The sequence below is a fragment of the Salvia miltiorrhiza genome, chromosome 4 (assembly GCF_028751815.1).
Source record: "Salvia miltiorrhiza cultivar Shanhuang (shh) chromosome 4, IMPLAD_Smil_shh, whole genome shotgun sequence".
Taxonomy (NCBI): Eukaryota; Viridiplantae; Streptophyta; class Magnoliopsida; order Lamiales; family Lamiaceae; genus Salvia; species Salvia miltiorrhiza.
The window spans coordinates 50,390,470-50,407,029 of record NC_080390.1 but is presented as its reverse complement, the minus strand read 5'-3'; positions in this window follow the sequence as shown (position 1 = coordinate 50,407,029).

The following is a 16,560-nucleotide window of genomic DNA, read 5'->3' as shown; positions in this document are numbered from 1 at the left end:
TTATTTAATTCGTAAAGATGTTACATCGAAGCATAGTTATTCAGCAAAACCTAGTACCAATTTTATAGATATGCGATGATACAAAGAAATTAGATTTTCAGATACAACTTTACACAATGACTGTAGGGAATTTACATCACCACTATTCCCTACTTACAATCAAAACCTATCACTATCACAAAACACTACAGCTACATACCTACAAGCATGCGGGAGATAACGTGTGAGAATAAAAAGAAGAAAAATGAGAGAAACCTACAAGCATGCGGGAGATAACGCGTGAGTGTAAAAAGAAGAAAAATGAGAGAAGACCAATCGGCTCCTCCCTTCAACTCAGCCAACCACCATCTCCAATCCTTTGACTTTACAGCCAACAACTCACTTATTAAAGCACCAGCCTAACACTTCATTCCTTCTCTCATACACCAACCACCAGAAAGGGAGATGAAGAGAAGTTAATTCCTGCTGCCAACTGCCAAGTATCGAGAGGTGAGTCTTGGCCTAAGTTTTCTTCATTTCATACTTGGTTCTTTCTGCATTTGTTGAGGAAACAACTTTTGCAAATTTCAGTTCCTTCCCCATTGAATTCAATAATAACAGCAGCCACCAACACAAACTCATGCAATGTATATACTATCTCAGTACTCTTCATGCTACATGATTCACACCAATAAGCATATCTTCAGATTCAAATATTTAGAGTAAAGCATAAAGTGAATGGCATAACACTAGAATTTTTATGTGAGACAAGTACCTTAAGTTCAGTTTAGCAGATTGACTCTTGAACACAAACACCCAATACAGCAATATCATTTATGAGAATCATAGAATACTAGTTTCCAAGAGATTTACTTTCACACCGAACTTAGAATTTTAAGGGGAATGGGGGGTATTTTACTGTACCTGATTTAATAAATCGAGAAGGGGGCGACTTGTCTGTTCCGTTGAACCAGAGGGCAGACGGCGGTGACTCTCTCGCCTGAGCTAAGAGGACTGAGGGTTTGGCTTTTTCCTCGTTCGTGTACGCGAGTGAAAAGGGGGGGAGCAACGGACGCCGCCCTGCCCTAATTAACCGCCCGCCGGAGGATCGAGGAAGGAGACGCTGACTCCAGGCGCGACGGCGCAGTGAGCGAGCCCAGGCAGCTGCGGCGGCGATGTCGTCGAAGCCGAGAGAACCTAGGGCTCGATTGGGTTGCTTCGTCGAGACTGAGGAAGGTGAATCGGATGAGAGGGGCGGCGCCCTCAACCGGACATGATCTCGCCGGGGTCATTCGCGGCGGAGGCCGCAAGAAGATGATGGCTGTGCGGTACCGTGTTAAGCGTGAGAGAGAGCAGAGTGAGAGTGATTAGAGAGAAAGATAGGCTGATGTTCAGCTGTGTTGAGGAAAATAGGAATGGGAATTGGGCCATCCTTTTATTTTGGAATGGGCTAAGTGTTATGGGCCGACCTTGGGCTGATTGTTTTATTTAATAATGGGCTAATTTATATCCTCAATTGGGCCTAAGGGTATTATTTTGTAGATGGACTGCTATATTTATTTATTTTGGACTTCAGTGTGGGCCCATATTTTCTATTAAATTCTTAATGAGATTGCACTATGTTGGGCTCCCATTAGTAAATGGAGTGTTGTTATTATTTTATTTAGTCCGATTTAAGATTATTAAGAGATTAATTGGATTTATTTTTAAAACGAGGTTATGAGATTAGTAAGCGGGTTAGCAAACCCTGAGATGAGTGGATTGATTTAGATTAAGACGATCTTTAATCGTATAGTTGGATTATTATTAACGGAATATGAGTCATGCATAGTTACTTTACGCATTCTCAATAATTGAGGATTTTTACTCGAGCTACATCTTATTTTATGTTATCGCAATAAAGGTTAAGGCGAGAGTAAGAGCCAGTCAAGAAGTCATTGAGCTATAGCAAAGTTTGGTAATCAGGTGGGTTTACTTTCATAAATATCAAATGAGATTAAATGTTATGTTGAACAAGTTATTTCATTTTAAAATATTTGAACTGAAAATATTTCAACTATTGTCTTGCCATAAATGTTTCAATTTTAGTATGATATCTATCTGCTTTGGCTTTGCCAATGATGCAATCGAATTCGGGTCCTGAGCAGTTGATAGCTATCCTGCCAGGACTAGTGTACACCAGTGACCGTGAGTCATCTAGCGGGTTGGCCGGTCAAGTGTCCGTGAGAGGTGGCCACCTCTCCGGCACAAAGTTCCAGATATGATAGATTACAAGAGAACTTAGTCTGCAGATGAACTTTAAGAATCACAAATGAACTTAGTAAGCTTGGGCCTTTTAGCTAAAACTCCCTTGATGTACTGATTATGATGGCATGACAATTTATAGTTTTTACGCAATGATGTGTATATTTAGGCATACGTGCCCACTGAGTACTCTCGTACTCAGCCCTGCATATATTTCTAAATGTGCAGGTTGAGCAGTGGCTGATGAAGATGAAGTGAAGAGCGGAGCTTTTGTCAAAAGTTAAATGAATGAACTCTTGGATACATGTCTTCATACATGTAATCAGATTATGTTATTCCGCTGCGTATTCTTAAGTAATAAGTCTTTTGAATTAAGTCGGATTCATCCGAACTTACTAGTTAATTGAATCTTTGTGGTTAAACATAAGATATATTATAAATGTCCCCTTCGCTGTCAAAGATTAAGTTCGATCCTTCATTATATATATTTACCCTTTCTATCCCCGCTTCTAATCTTCCTCCCTTAGTCATGGTTTCTCGGCTTAATTATCCTTAATTAAGTCCGGTCGTGACAGAATGGTATCAGAGCAGTTCGTTTGCTCTGAATCCAAAGGTTACCCAATTAGTCCTAGATTAGATATTAGTATAAAAGTGTCAGTCAACAAAAGCTCATCACTTCATCACATCGTCACGCTCAACAAGAAAGAAAGAGGTAATGATTTTTTTTATCAAACGTTGAAAAGTTCACGTTTCATGCGAATGTATAGATGCTTATATTTAAGTTTTATGTCTTATTGATTGATTAAATATCTCAATAAACTTAGAAATATTAAGAATGCATGATCACTGTTACGAAAGAACAGTAGAAGGTAGAAATTCAGTTATCTTTCACTATAGCCATAGTGAAGAGCTACGCAAGAGGAAGAACATCAAATGTCACTTGAAGAGACACGAGAATTCAATGAGAAAAATGCAATGAGACGAAAAGAAGAGTGTCACACATGAGTCTGTGATACGGGCATAGTTCCTTATTCAGACTATTCGCCCGTGATAAAATACCGAACCAACTATTGCTTGACCCGACAAGAACTTACTTGAGACATTGCTCATAGTGATGAGTAGCTAGCAGTTGCGTAATGAGCTAAGCCTCATTTCAAACCCCTCGATTATCACCAGTTATGGCGTGAAGAGAACCTTCATGATTTATGATTGAACTTCAGAATTAGACTCACATAGAGTCATAAAGCTTTGTGTAAAGATGTTATAGTGTTGCAATTAGAACTGTCACCTTGCAATTTCAGATATTCAGAACCTTTTTACTACAGTTACCAATTACATTACACACGAGCATGATTTAGAACCCTTATTGATTATGATTGCCTACTACGAACCGGAAAGACGTGGGTAACTAGAAGTTACCGACTATTATAATTGACCAGAGAAATCTACACAAGTGCGTAAGACGATAGGAGTTCCCGAAGATGGTTTGGAGTTTAACAAGAGCTAGAAGTATCGACAACGGTTCGATGCTATAGTCAATATATTGAGATTCTAATGAGACCCTGGGGGTATACTCAAGTTAAGTGTTCATATCTTAGCTGATCAGGGACATTTCCCCGACTAGAACGTCTCGAGTGAAACATCCAGTCTAGTAATCAGAATGAAAGCAATAACTAAAGTCGTTCCATGATTTAGTATTGTGTGTGGTGACACATACCTTGCAAAGATGCTCAGAGATGCAAAATCCATTTCCTGTAAAGGCGTGAGAAAGTGCTTCGAATTCCATAAATGCATTACAAGCAGTATGAGAATGAACGCTAGATACCAGAAGTACGATATTAAGATCGTTCAAAGGATGAATATTGAATAAGGTCGAATGTGTTTGAATGGTCTTGTTTCGTGTAAAGAAGATTTTTTTAAAAAAAAAGTGTTGATTTTAGGAAGAAAACCCCAAGCTTGGGAAGCTTCAGCGTATTCTCAAGGATAAATTTTAGATGTGAAAAAAAAAAAAAAAAAAAGTAGAGATCTCAGACCAGAAGTACCTTTTGCAGCCCAATAAACAAAGAGTTACCAGGTTCGGAAAAGTAATTCCGTGTGACTGAGAAATAATTATGTTGGACCTGGCCAGTCCACATGACCAAAATCTCAGTAGTCGTCATATATGGGTCTCTAAACCTATATATTCAAACCTATATATTCAAACTTTCATCTGAAAAGCCAAACGAGTTCAGATTATTAGGTCATTTCGTTTCGACCTTCTAGTCAATTCATTTCTACCCTAAGGTTATTCCTTTTCAATCACTTGACAAAATTGTTGAAACACTTTGCCTAATTATCTTTTGTGTTTTAAATCATTGTAGTTTATTAGTTGTTAGTAGATTTTCGGTGACCTAAAGACAAACGAGTATTCACCAGATTAAATCCATCTGACACGTATGCCTCGACCGAAGGGTCAAGCACGTGATCCAACTAGAACATCTCTTATGGATTTAGTAGAACGTTATTTGTGTTTTTCAGAAACGTTGATTGTTCTGATGCTTTTTATGCCCTTATGCTGGCTTAGTTGTTTGACTAGTACTAGTACTGAAACGCTGGTACACAGGGCGTAATGTGACTAAGTTCTTTTGCGATAACTGCTAGACAACCAGTCCACCACATGTAGTACTTGGATAGATGAGTAGATCTATATCCAAATGTCGATGAAATAGTCTTTATTGATGTAAATTTCCTATGTGTATTTAGCAACCTATTTGGTCTTTTGCGGCAAGTCACTTATGCCACGTGTTACTTATATGCTTGCATGAGAAAGAGTCCGAACAAGATTTGGGAATCAAGAAACAATTTACAGAAGTGATGATATGCATCTGTATGTTTTACAATGCGTTAATGACTATATGTCAACTCATCAGTATGCCACTAAATGGGGGTGTCCGAGAGGAGGGGGAAGAATTCTCCGAGATAATGAAAGAGGCCCAGTACCGGGGCCAGAACAAGCCCCACTAACCATACAACAAATGTAGAATAGAATAACTATTTCTACGAAAAAACCCACTTGTCTTCGATAAGATAGGAGATCCAACGAAGGCTGAGAAGCTAGTGAGCGCATCTTCAATTTCTTGCGCAGGAACGTCTCGTGTATCCTTTCAGCTGACTTATGGTGGGAAGTAAGGAGGAAGACAATGACACCTAAGCAGTTAGGGAATTTAACGTGGGAATAGTTTAAGACTGGAATATATGACAAGTATACACCCAAAAGCTATCGCAAAAAGAAAGGAATGGAATTTTACAATCCGAAGCAGGGAAGAACAATAATTACTCCATACGACAGGATGTTCTGCGATACGTCAAGATATGCGCTAGAGCAAGTAGACACATATGAAAAGATGGTTAAAAGAATTATGTGACGGACTGAGGCATGAGATTAGAATGGCTTTGGCAAGCCATGGTGGATCGTCTTACGTGGAGTCGCTTAGCAAAGCGTTAGGCATTGAGGCAACAATGATGGGAGAGAGACCAGCAACTGCGCCTATGTCTGCACCTCCACAGACTCGGGCTCAAAACTTTTGAGAAAGAAAAAGAGAATGGGATATAGTAACCCTGGCCAAGCTAAGAAAAGAGCCATGGCAGGGGCAGACGTCCCAACAACGTGGCTATGACACATCAAAACAGATGGGGGATAACAAGTATGGAACTCCACCCTACTTAAAGTGGAACAAGAACCATGGGAAAACTCTCCAGGACTGGTAATGAAGGTTGTTGCATAGCAAGTGGAATGAACATTATACAAATCGTTACCCGAATAAGCAACAAAGGGCGGGTCTCAGGCTAAACTCGCCTGTTCAGACTCTGCATTTGAGCAATCCAAGCTTTGCCCAACCATACCAAGAGCAGTAACCACGCCAGCGATAGCAACAACAACAATAATAGCACAGGTGTGCTTAAATTTAGAGCTGAGCATAAATATTATTCAAAGTTGGAGTGAATAACTCGTATGTTATGTCGATGAGAGACATATACATAATTTTAGGAATGGAATGGCTAGTTGAGAACTATGCCACCATCATTTGCCATGAAAGTCAAATTTCTTTTCGACCACGGGGAAGAAACCGACACGTTTTCATGGGATTAGCATGGGTAGGAGAAAGACGATCATCTCCGCCCCTCAAGCAACAAAGATGATGAGAAAAGGGTGCCCAACCTACCTTGTGTAGTTGCACAGAAAACCAGAAACCGAGAAAAGTATAAGAGATGTGACAATCGTACGTGAATTTCCAAATGTTTCCTAGAGATTTCACCGGGGTGCACCCGTTCTTTTGTAAAGAATAAAGATGGCACATTGAGAATGTGTATCCTCTACCGATGATATACATCAACTTATGGAGAGTTGAACAAGGTGACACTCAAGGACAAGTATCCTCTATCGAGGATAAACGACTTCTTCAAGCAGCTCAGAGGAGATAGTGTGTCCTCAAAACTAGATTTAAGGTCTAGGTACCATCAACTATAAATTTGATAAGAAGATGTACCCAAGATGGTCTTCCGAACCAGATATAGACACTATGAGTTCGTAGTGGTGTCATTTGGATTGACCAATGCACCAGCCATGTTTGTGGACCTCATGAACCGAGTGTTCCATCCATACTTAGGCAAGTTGTCTTAGTTTTCGTAGATGATGTCTTGATCTACTCGTGGAACGAGAAGGACCATGAGAAACACCTGAGGAAGTACAAGTTGTACATGAGTGGAGATCGCCTACTAACCTCAATGAGATCAAAAGTTTCTTGGAATTAGCAGGTTGCTATAAGAGATTCATAGAAGGATTTTCCAAATAGCAAGACCAATGACCCAATTACTCAGGAAGGGAATTAAATTTCCTTGGACATAAGTATGTAAGAAAAGATTTCAAGAAGCTCAAGGAGAAGTTAACCATAGCTGTTCCATCAGCTGACAAAGAATATGTGATTTATACAGACATGTTCAAGGAGAGTACTTAGTTGCATGTTAACGCAAGAAGGAAGAGTGACAACATACGCATCACGGTAGCATTAACCACATGAATTGAACTAGCCAACTCATAAACTAGAATTAACTGCAGTAAAGACAACACCTATATGAAGTCAGGTGCGAGATATTCACAGACCATAAAAATCTGTAATATTTGTTTTTGAGCAAGAAGATCTTAACATGAGACAGTAAAGATGGCTCGAACTAGCGAAGGACTGTGACTGTAGTATTAACTACCACCCATGCAAGGCTAACTAGGTAGACGATTCCTTGAGTCGTAAGACTCAACTTAAGTTGGGATCTCCCCTCACTCAGGAAAAGGAACCCATGAAAGATTTTAGTAGAATGAATTTAGAAGTGGTTCAACCACTAGAATCTGTAGAAGGGATTATTGCCACGATGGTAATAACACCCAACTTTATAGGAAAGCTGATAATGCGCAAAGAAGGAATGAGACCTTGGAGAAAATACGTTTAGCAATAAGATCAGGCAAGCCTAGACGTACCATGAGACGTGGATAATGCGTTAATGTTCATGAAAGATTGTATATCCCCCATGATGACAAACTCAAAGATGAGATAATGAGTAAGGCTCATGACCCGCCGTATACTGCCCACCCGGAAAGCACAAAATGTATCAGGACTTAGAGAAAATTTTTGGCGAAAAGGTTCGAAGAAAGATATAGCTTCATTTGTTGAGGGATGCCTAGCATGCCAACAAGCGAAGCTTTGCACTAAAGACCATGTGGAAGCTACAACAATTGAACATTTCAAAATGAGAATAGGAGCACATTACAATGGATTTTGTAACTAGTTTACAAGTCGAAAAGAGGAAACACCGCCATTTGCGTAATAGTGGAGCGACTCACGAAATGCGCTCGTTTTATAACAATACCGATTAGTTACAGATCGAACAAGTCTATCACTATAGTAAAAGTCCAATGGAGACACCATGGATAAGAAAAAAGCAACGTGAGAACTCGAAAGCAAGATAAGAGAAGTTACTCAAAACTTTTGCGATAATAGGCAAATTTCGGGACGAAATTTTTGTTAAGAGGGGTAGTATGTAGTAGCCCGCTCTTTTATTTATGATTAAGACCAGTAATGTGATAATTATTGTTGCATCCTTCACTTATTAATAATAAAAAAAAAATCCAGTAATTATTTATGTTTAAAATTCAGCTATGATTCTAAATTGTATGTATACTATGCCTATTATTATTTTAGTTGTGCTTGTTAACTCGAGTGAGAAAAACCGCAATATAAATTATTGAGCCAGTCAATAATTTATATTTTCAGATTTATAATTGACTTAGCAAAGTCAAGTTAAAGTTGTTATTTTATATGCGATAGAGATTTTATTTCTATTAGTTACTTGAAAGTCGTGATTTAGTTCCGACTAATGAGAACGAGTTAAATAATTAGTTATTTAATTCGTAAAGATGTTACATCGAAGCATAGTTATTCAGCAAAACCTAGTACCAATTTTATAGATATGCGATGATACAAAGAAATTAGATTTTCAGATACAACTTTACACAATGACTGTAGGGAATTATTTACATCACCACTATTCCCTACTTACAATCAAAACCTATCACTATCACAAAACACTACAGCTACATACCTACAAGCATGCGGGAGATAACGTGTGAGAATAAAAAGAAGAAAAATGAGAGAAACCTACAAGCATGCGGGAGATAACGCGTGAGTGTAAAAAGAAGAAAAATGAGAGAAGACCAATCGGCTCCTCCCTTCAACTCAGCCAACCACCATCTCCAATCCTTTGACTTTACAGCCAACAACTCACTTATTAAAGCACCAGCCTAACACTTCATTCCTTCTCTCATACACCAACCACCAGAAAGGGAGATGAAGAGAAGTTAATTCCTGCTGCCAACTGCCAAGTATCGAGAGGTGAGTCTTGGCCTAAGTTTTCTTCATTTCATACTTGGTTCTTTCTGCATTTGTTGAGGAAACAACTTTTGCAAATTTCAGTTCCTTCCCCATTGAATTCAATAATAACAGCAGCCACCAACACAAACTCATGCAAGGTATATACTATCTCAGTACTCTTCATGCTACATGATTCACACCAATAAGCATATCTTCAGATTCAAATATTTAGAGTAAAGCATGAAGTGAATGGCATAACACTAGAATTTTTATGTGAGACAAGTACCTTAAGTTCAGTTTAGCAGATTGACTCTTGAACACAAACACCCAATACAGCAATATCATTTATGAGAATCATAGAATACTAGTTTCCAAGAGATTTACTTTCACACCGAACTTAGAATTTTAAGGGGAATGGGGGGTATTTTACTGTACCTGATTTAATAAATCGAGAAGGGGGCGACTTGTCTGTTCCGTTGAACCAGAGGGCAGACGGCGGTGACTCTCTCGCCTGAGCTAAGAGGACTGAGGGTTTGGCTTTTTCCTCGTTCGTGTACGCGAGTGAAAAGGGGGGGAGCAACGGACGCCGCCCTGCCCTAATTAACCGCCCGCCGGAGGATCGAGGAAGGAGACGCTGACTCCATGCGCGACGGCGCAGTGAGCGAGCCCAGGCAGCTGCGGCGGCGATGTCGTCGAAGCCGAGAGAACCTAGGGCTCGATTGGGTTGCTTCGTCGAGACTGAGGAATGTGAATCGGATGAGAGGGGCGGCGCCCTCAACCGGACATGATCTCGCCGGGGTCATTCGCGGCGGAGGCCGCAAGAAGATGATGGCTGTGCGGTACCGTGTTAAGCGTGAGAGAGAGCAGAGTGAGAGTGATTAGAGAGAAAGATAGGCTGATGTTCAGCCGTGTTGAGGAAAATAGGAATGGGAATTGGGCCATCCTTTTATTTTGGAATGGGCTAAGTGTTATGGGCCGACCTTGGGCTGATTGTTTTATTTAATAATGGGCTAATTTATATCCTCAATTGGGCCTAAGGGTATTATTTTGTAGATGGACTGCTATATTTATTTATTTTGGACTTCAGTGTGGGCCCATATTTTCTATTAAATTCTTAATGAGATTGCACTATGTTGGGCTCCCATTAGTAAATGGAGTGTTGTTATTATTTTATTTAGTCCGATTTAAGATTATTAAGAGATTAATTGGATTTATTTTTAAAACGAGGTTATGAGATTAGTAAGCGGGTTAGCAAACCCTGAGATGAGTGGATTGATTTAGATTAAGACGATCTTTAATCGTATAGTTGGATTATTATTAACGGAATATGAGTCATGCATAGTTACTTTACGCATTCTCAATAATTGAGGATTTTTACTCGAGCTACATCTTATTTTATGTTATCGCAATAAAGGTTAAGGCGAGAGTAAGAGCCAGTCAAGAAGTCATTGAGCTATAGCAAAGTTTGGTAATCAGGTGGGTTTACTTTCATAAATATCAAATGAGATTAAATGTTATGTTGAACAAGTTATTTCATTTTAAAATATTTGAACTGAAAATATTTCAACTATTGTCTTGCCATAAATGTTTCAATTTTAGTATGATATCTATCTGCTTTGGCTTTGCCAATGATGCAATCGAATTCGGGTCCTGAGCAGTTGATAGCTATCCTGCCAGGACTAGTGTACACCAGTGACCGTGAGTCATCTAGCGGGTTGGCCGGTCAAGTGTCCGTGAGAGGTGGCCACCTCTCCGGCACAAAGTTCCAGATATGATAGATTACAAGAGAACTTAGTCTGCAGATGAACTTTAAGAATCACAAATGAACTTAGTAAGCTTGGGCCTTTTAGCTAAAACTCCCTTGCTGTACTGATTATGATGGCATGACAATTTATAGTTTTTACGCAATGATGTGTATATTTAGGCATACGTGCCCACTGAGTACTCTCGTACTCAGCCCTGCATATATTTCTAAATGTGCAGGTTGAGCAGTGGCTGATGAAGATGAAGTGAAGAGCGGAGCTTTTGTCAAAAGTTAAATGAATGAACTCTTGGATACATGTCTTCATACATGTAATCAGATTATGTTATTCCGCTGCGTATTCTTAAGTAATAAGTCTTTTGAATTAAGTCGGATTCATCCGAACTTACTAGTTAATTGAATCTTTGTGGTTAAACATAAGATATATTATAAATGTCCCCTTCGCTGTCAAAGATTAAGTTCGATCCTTCATTATACTCCCTCCGTCCCATTATTGAAGACACACTTTCCTTATTGGGGTGTCCCAATAATAAAGACACACTTCCAAATAAGGAAAGAATTAGCACCTAACAATCATTAATTAATTTATCACTAATTAGAGTATAAAATTCTAATAAAACTCTAAATCCTCTCTCCCTCTCTTGAATATTCTCACTCATCCTATCTCTCTCGGCTCTCTTGGTACCGCCGCCGCCGCCCTGACCATGGCGCCGCCGCTGCCCTGACCACGGCGCTGCCGCTGCCCGGCCGGCGGTATCCACCCTCATCGCGCCCTCTCTCTCTCATCACCGCCGCCGCCGCTGCTCTGCCGAGCCCTAGCCCCTCCCTCTTTCTCTCTGATTATCCACCCTCTCTCTCTCATCACCGGTCTCGCCTCTGTCTCGCCCTCTCTCTGTCGACGCCGGAAGAACAGCAGCAGCGAGCCACCACTGGCGTCGCACCCTCACCACTGGTAGCGTGGCGTGAGATTTTGATTTCAGATCTAAAAATCGAGAGGTTTTTGATTTCAGATCCAAAAGCGACTCGATCCAAATCCGGGAGGTTTCTTTCAATTTCAGATTTTCGAGCTGATCTGTTTTCGATTTTGATTTCAATTTTTTAGATCGATTTTGATTTCAATTTGAGTTTCGATTTCAGATTTGAGTTCAATTTGAGTTTTAGATTTCAATTTCAGAGTTACAATTTCAGATTTCAGATTTGAGTTCTTTTTTGCTTCCAATTGAATTTGGCTTCCACCACAAACCTCTTTCTCCTTCCCCTTCTCGATTTTGGTCCTCTTTGGTTCGATTTTGGTTTTGCGGCGGAGGACGGCAGGGCCGTGGACATGGGGGCGGCGGGGTGGTGGAAGGGGGCGGTGGGTGTGCGGCGGAGGACGGCAGGGCCGTGGAAACAGAGAAGGCTAAATATAAATTGAATTCAATTGAATATAAATTCTGGACAAAAAGAAAAATTAAATTTAATTAAATTAATTAAAATTTTCAAAATTTTTGAAGTTAAAAAATTTAAATTCCAGCATAAACATTAAATAAATTCACTAAACTTAAACTAATCAAATACACTAATGATGTGGGCCACAACACTTTATCACCTAAACTATCTCACTTTATCACCTAAACTACTTCTCCTTAATCTCCGTGCCCAAATGAAGTGTGTCTTCATTATTGGGACGGAGGGAGTATATATTTACCCTTTCTATCCCCGCTTCTAATCTTCCTCCCTTAGTCATGGTTTCTCGGCTTAATTATCCTTAATTAAGTCCGGTCGTGACAACCGCCCCCCGTACTCATCGGCTCCAACTTACACTTTGTCAGCTCGCACGCGCTCAATCTCTTGATCGTCGACTGCTTACCGCTGACATGCAGTAGCATCACCAACTCCAGATGTGGACCTGGATCGAATCCTATTTGGTCCAAATCCATATCTGTATTTTTTTTTCCTTAGGTCAGGATCCGATCCAAATCCATTAGGTCCAAAAAAACGAGATCGATGTCCAGATCCATTAGATTCACAGGGTCTTGAGTCCTGACCCGAATCCATTCTTTTTTCTCTTTTAAAATAAATTTACAAATATTAAATTAATTAAAAATAAAATCATAATTATTATCTAGAGTTTTAATAATTATTCAAAAATAAATAAATAAAATTTAAATATATATTATATAGATAAATATATAAGCAATTAATATCATAAGATAAGCCTAAAAGGTTAAGATGTTGGAGGAGATGCTGTTGTGCGGGGCGGTGAAGAAGCTGGTGGCGTTGTTGCATGTAAGCGGTGGGCAGTCGACAACCAAGAGATTGGGCGCATGCGAGCTGACAAGGTGCAAGTCAGAATCGATGAGTACGGGGGTGGTTAAGTTGATGCCGGAGGTGGGTTGCTGAAATTAAAAAAAAAAAAGAAATTAAGGTGCAGATCCACCCCTGAAGTAGAGGGTGCAATTAAACCCAAACGTTAACGGACACTTAACGGCGTTAGGTCAGAGGGGGAAATTTGCACCATTTTCTCGGAGTTCAGGGGTTTAGTTGCACACACAGTGAGTAAGAGGGGTTATACGCTATATGGGCTACTACTTCGGGGGGCCAATCTGCACATTTTTCCTATTTTTTATGATGTAAATTAGATGTTGTTGATTTTGTGAATTTTTTTAAATTTTAATTTAAAAACAGTAGATCCATAGATCTTGATCCGCATACCCGTGGATCTGACGGATCTGGATCCAAAATTTTCAGATCCGCAGATCTGGATCCGGATCTGAATTTGATAGATAAAAACGGATCTGGATCTGGTATTGATGAGATCCGATCTAAATCCGACCCATTGCCATCCCTAGGGAGGTCCGAGAGTAGCTAGAGAATATAAAATTGTGTGCAACCATATATAGTAATTGCTTATTAGAACTAAAAGTCAGCATGTTCTTCTTTTTTCATAAATTAATAGTATTAAATAAAAAAAATTAAGAACCGCGTCACAAGCGACTCGAAACCAAGATCATGCATGTTCTTTATATATATGAAACCATTAGTTTGACCTAGCGTGGAATGATAAAACATTTGAGTATAATTTTGCAACATTCGATTGAATATCCTGGCGGGTGTATTTTTAACTGTATTTATACAGTTGATTAATTTCATGTAGAGAAAAACTATATACGTACGAAATAATTTTATAATTGAAAGTCCACTTTATTAATTGAAGAGGAAATGTTTTACTAATTGAGCTATTACATTGTCAACTCGTATATTCTTATTATAAATTAAATTTGACGGATTGGGCATTCACTTGAGATTCAGTGTATCACAAATCACAATTGAAGTTTCATTTTCAGTTTTTTTTTTCCAATTTTGATTTGATATGTTTTAGTTTAACTTTGTAATTATTAATAAATTTTATTTCATCCAATTGAGGTATAAATTTTATTTTTATTAGTTAATGATTTATTATTTTAATTGAGAAATTCAAGTTAAGGTATATATAATTTTTTTTATTTTAATATTTTGCAATAAAATTTAAGTATAATTCAATACAATATTATAATAAAATTTTTCATAAAAATATTAATCTATATAATAGTGACACGAAGTCGCATACAATACATTCATTGTGGGACATTGGATATTCCATGTATCCAACGCGTGTTATACTGTTAAGAGACATTTATTTTGAAGGATTAGGCTTGAAAGATAAAATAGTAAAGTTAATTCTTTATTGGGCTAATTGCCTGTAAATTCCTAACGTTTACACGGAATTGGTTTTTGCACCTATTTTTATTTTTCTACTTTTAAATACCTAACCTTTCGTTTTTGTCTAAAATTTGTCCGGTCACCGGTTTTTTCTTACGCCGGCGTCGGAAATGCCACTGTGGCAGCCGGAATCGCTGATTTGGCAGCCGGAAATTGACACATAACCTATTCATTGACACGTGGCAATTTTTTTTTTAAAAAAAGTAAAATCCCACCCCCCACCGTCTTCTTCCTCTCCCTCCTGCCACCACCACACGCTGGCGCCACTACCACCAGCGTCGCCCCCTGCCGCCACCACCACCCTCTCCATCCCAGAGCCGACAAAGGCAGCCGTGCTGGAGGCCGTCGCGGAGGCGCTGCGCCTCGGCCTCGTGGAGTCGCTGCGCCTCGGCCTCGTGGAGTCGCGCGACGCCGCCACTTCCCCCCACACAATTCTGTGAAATTTCAGAAAACTAGGGTTTGGGGGTGGGGAAGAGAAAGGGGAAGACGATGGGTGGATCTGGGCGCTCGATTGATGGAGGGGGCGGCATCGCCGCCTCGTAGTGTTCAATTGATGGGTGAAAAGGGATCTGGGCGCCACCACCACCACCACCACCAAATTCGTTCAGTCCTTCCCACCACCAGCACCAAATTCCCAGCAAACATCAAATTCCCACCAAATTCTGTCATCAAATCCTCCGAGCACGATGAAATTGAGAATGAGAAAAAGGTCTCCACAATTGGAGCGTTGAAGGTCGACGGGGAGGGCCGATGCGGGTTTGGAAAGGGGGAGGCGGAGGGGGAAGTGGCCGCGCCGAGGTGGGGAAGGGGGGAGGGCTGACGCGGGTCTGAAAAGGGGGAGGGGGAAGACGACACCACAATTGGAGCGTTGAAGGTCGACAGGCACTGGTGGTGGCGGCGGTGGGTGGAGGCGCTGGCGGTGGTGGAGGTGGCAGGGGGCGCGTCGGGTGGGGGAGGGGGGGAAGGGGGGAAAAGACGATGGGGGGAGGGGAGAAATTTTATTTTCTTTTCCACATGTTTTTTTTTATTTTAATTTTTTCATATATTTTTTCCACATGTCACAAAAGTGACACCATGTTAATTTCCGGCTGCCACCTCATCAGTTCCGGCAGCCACAATGGCATTTCCGGCTCCGGCATAAGAAAAAACCGGTCACCGGATAAATTTGAGACAAAAACGAAAGGTTAGATATTTAAAAGTAGAAAAATAAAAATTGGTGCAAAAACCAATTCCGTGTAAACGTTAGGGATTTACAGGCAATTAGCCCTTCTTTATTTATTTTGATCGGTTGTAACTAATTTGAGATATCTCCAGACCCTTGATTATTTATATCCGTCGAACTAATTTTGCTTGATTTTGATCCCATGAAAATGGTGGAATTGAAGATATCCTACTCTTGAGGATAAAAATACTCAATTCTACATATAATCAATCATGCAAAGTAAACGCCTCCTTATTATAGTCGGGTAAACAGCTCAAAATAAAGATTCGGTATATTATTTGGCTAATAATAATAATAATAATAATAATAATAATAATAATAATAATAATAATAATAATAATAATAATAATAATAATAATATCGGTCTGATTTATTTTTGGCATATAGATCTGATTAATTAAATTTATAGCCAAGCACGTAATTTAATTGATCGTTTAATTTGCTGGAATTTACTTGGATCGTAAGCAGCTATTTTAGTTCGTAGTTACTTAATTAATCATCAATTTTATTTTATTTTTCAGAAATGCGTGTTAATTGGAACATTGATATATACACAATATTTGAGGACGTTTCTTTCGTTAAATGTCTTGATGTATTTTCAAATTAGCCAACAATAATTTGTAATAATAATTTGATTCAGGAAAGGGAATTCGAAGATGCTGTGATATCCTTTAAATTGACATTTAATTTGTACAGTGTCTGTCGACACGCAT